Consider the following 3,899-nt stretch of genomic DNA (forward strand, 5'->3'; position numbering starts at 1 on the left):
AGCATCTTATTTGGCCACTACAAATGCATTCCTTTCCCAGCCAATATCTTGACAGCACTTCCTAACAGGATGTGCTTGGTCTCTCACCCCACATTCTGCCACTTGGGAATCACTGAATGGGAGGGTGCCTGCAGAAGTCCAGGTGAGAAAGAAAGAACTAGAAGCATTTAAAAGAACTAGAAGCATTAAAAGGGAGGAGAGTAAAAAAGAGAGTGTATGGCAGCATACCTGACTTCACTTGGTAATTGATTCAATGTGTGGGATCAAAGGAAAATTTTTTTTTAATGTTGAAGTTGCATGCCCAGGTGTCTGGAGGGCTGGGATATGGCAAAGTGGTGGTGATGGTAGCCTCAGTGGAAATAAAAGACACAGAGTAGGAGCGATTTAGGAGAAAAAAGTGTTAATTCATTTGAGGGCATTAAGTCTTACATCTGGGGGTCCATTTGAGTGTTTAATCAGAGAAGTGAAACTGGAATTTGGTGGATGGCTAGGCCTGGAGGTAGATATGTTTGGGGTGGTTCACAGAGTTGCAATAGTTGAAACATATGATAACCAATACAAACAATGTTGACAATGTAAAGAAAAAATATTACAGGGAATTGTATTTTACAGGCTGTTAAAAGGAGAAGGTAAAGTTAAAGGAGAATCAGGAAAATAGAGTGTCCTCAAGGCAAAAGAGAGTTTCCTTGAACAGGAGCTCAATAATGTCCAAGGTAGAAGGGAAATTTAACAGTGAGAACTAATAATCCATTATAATTGGAAGCTTCAATATCATTCCTTTATGTTATTTTCTTCGAGAGAGAGAAAGAAATTCCCAGATAAAGGTATGGTTTTTAAGGTAATAAGCAGGAAGGGAGAAAGCATATACAGAAATTTCTTTAAAGCAGTTTGGCAGTGATAGGAAGAAATGACATGCAGAAGGGTTTGATTTTCACTTGATATTGGATGTAAACAGGATGAGACATCGTCAAGTTTTTAGACTTAAGGAAGGCCCAACGGGACGAACAAATTAAAGATATAAAAAAATATAAATCATTCATTGCTGGTAGAAATGCAGAAATGTACAGCCACTTTAGAAAACAGTCTGATGGTTTCTTACAAAACTAAACATACTCTTACCATACAATCCAGCAATCATGTCTGGTATTTACCCAATGGAGTTGAAACTTATGTCCACACAAAAGACTTGCGCATGAATGTTTACAGCAGCTTTATTTGTAAACGCCCAAACTTCACAGCAACCAACATGTCTGTTAGTAGGTGAATGAGTAAATAAACTATGCTACCTCTAGACGATGGAATATTATTCAGTGCTATAAAGAAATAACCTATCAAGCCATGAAGGAAACTTAAATGCATATCGCCAAGTGAAAGAAGCCAATTTGAAAAGACTGCATGCTGTATGATACCAACTATATTACATTCTGGAGAAGGCAAAACCATGGAGACAGTAAAAAGGTCAGTGGTTGTGAGGCACTGGTGGGGAGGGAAGGATGACAAGATGGAACACAGAATTTTTAGGGCAGTGAAACTGCTCTGTTTGAGACTATAACGGTGGGTCCATTTGTTCAAACTCACAGAATGTACAACACCAGGTTTGAACTCTAATATAAACTATAGACTGTGGGTGACAATGACGCATCAGTGCAGGTTCATGAAATGTGACAAATATCCCACTCTGGTATAGGATGTTGATAATGGGGCAGGCTGTACATGTTTGGGGGCAGGGGGTATCAGGAAAATCTCTGTACTTTCCCTTCATTTTTGCTGTAAGCCTAAAACTGCTCTAAAAATAAAGTCTACTTAACATTATATAAAAAGAATTGTTGATAGAGCACTGATATAATATACACACAGTATTTATTTATCAAATTCATATTCAAATTCCTAAGAAGGAAAAAAATGTGCTACTGACACTGGAGGTTTAATATACTCTAAGTGCTTTGCGATCACGACGGCTGTATATTTACCTCAGACTTTATCTTCAAATCCTAGGAACGGAGCACAAGCTGAAAAGGGGGCTTTTTTGAGATCCAGGGTAGGCAACCAGGTCTTGAGTTCCTTATCACTTTCCTACTCCCCTTTTGTCTGATAATCAGTGGCTCAAATCAAGACTAGCCAACATTAGGGGGCTTGAGACCTAGGTCAGGAAGGAGATGCACCAAAACTCTGGGCTCACTGACCTGGAGCAGTTACGTGTACCACGGCTCACACTTGCTCATCTGGGGGTCTGGGGTGTGCCCTTTAACAGTGATGGTAAGCTTCTTTCCTTGGACCAGAACCCTGATTGGTCTTGTTTACTCCTCACAGAATCTATGCTTGACTATACACTGGTGCATTGTGTACCCTGCAGACTGTACATGGAAATCTTGTTGTAAGGATTTTTTAAATAATTAAGCAGTATAAATGTTGCAGGTTTTTGTTACGAACTTTACTATGTTTTCTTGGTTTTTTTTTCTTTCCAGTGCTTAAAAACTAAGCATTTATATCAGCCCGGGAAAAGCATATTCTTTTATTTTAAAAGCAAGTCCAAAAAAGAGAGGGCCCCAAAGATAGAGGCTTGAGGACTTAGACAGCGAAAGAGAGATGTTAAATTATTGGCGTTTTGGACTCAAAGTAAGAAAAAACCTTAATTATAGACATTATCCCTGTTCAGCAAATATTAATGGAAGATGTACTGGTATAAATGATCCTAAGAATTATGTATAGGACTTGATAATTTTATAAGAGATATAGAGAAACAAGCAAATACAGGTGTTTTTAAAATGGAATACATAACAGGCTGGTGAAAAGGCAACTTAATTGGGGATAAATTAAATCTAGAAGTAATAAACCAATACACATGCATATTTTAAAGCAAGTGATCATTTTGTGTGCAGTGAGCCTGCCGTGCAGACACCCAAAACTATAGTATTTCTAATCATTTTCCCTGAGTTACACACTCGGGCAGCGTGGGTCTGCAACCAGCCTTAGCGTCTGCAAGCAGCCTTCCCAGATACAAGCATGAAACCTTGGAAGAATAAAAATCCTTCAAGCAAGGATTCAAGTAAGGCAGGAAAGGCAACCCACACTTGCTTAAGCAAAGAACGTCATCAGAGCTCTTAGCATGATGATACTGGGAGGCGGGGTCCTCTCGGGGACCCACAGGATGCTGTCAGTTTTCCCTCCCTCTCTTGCTGTGTCTCTCTCTCTCTCTCTTGTTCTCACTGTCTCTTGCTTTCTCTCTGTCCATGACTCTGTTCCTCCCCATAGAATGAACTCATTCAGTTTCCCTGTTAAGAAGTTTCAGGTTTCCTCTTTGTTGGAGGCAAAGTGAGAGACCCAGATGCAGCCGAATCCAACTGGATATCCATTCCAGTCTGGAGAACGCAGATACCCTGTGATCATCCTGGCTTGAGTATCATGACAAACCAATGAGATCAGGTGGATGGTATCTGCATTGACCAAAAGTGAAAATAAAGATGTTTACTAAATATGTAATGATTTTTTCCAATGCTTTAAGCTCCTGCTAGTAATTTAGTGAGAAGCCGATTATTCATCATTGCTGTGTGATGGCATTTGTCGTTGTTTCTTGGTAGTATGTTATGGTTGAGTACCTCTGCTGTGTTTTAAGAAATTATCTACCTTAGGGGTAGTGACACATGCTTTCTTAGCCTCCTGTGCAGCCACAGTAAAGTAAGGTGACCTACCAGCCTAGTTTGCCAGATATTGAGAGGCTTCCTGGGATGTGGGACTTTCGGTCCTAACATCAGTACAGCCCTGGGAAAACCAGGATGGTTGATCACCTTAGTAGCAGGTACTTGCTTCTACCACTCAGTCATACTCATAGGACACTGATACAGAAAGCCTTGATTTGCAGAAGCAGGTGAGGCACTGTCTTAGTCAGTTTGGGCTGCTGT

This window comes from Neophocaena asiaeorientalis, unplaced genomic scaffold (genome assembly GCF_003031525.2).
Source record: "Neophocaena asiaeorientalis asiaeorientalis breed wild unplaced genomic scaffold, Neophocaena_asiaeorientalis_V1.1 scaffold124, whole genome shotgun sequence".
In the NCBI taxonomy this organism is placed as follows: domain Eukaryota; kingdom Metazoa; phylum Chordata; class Mammalia; order Artiodactyla; family Phocoenidae; genus Neophocaena; species Neophocaena asiaeorientalis.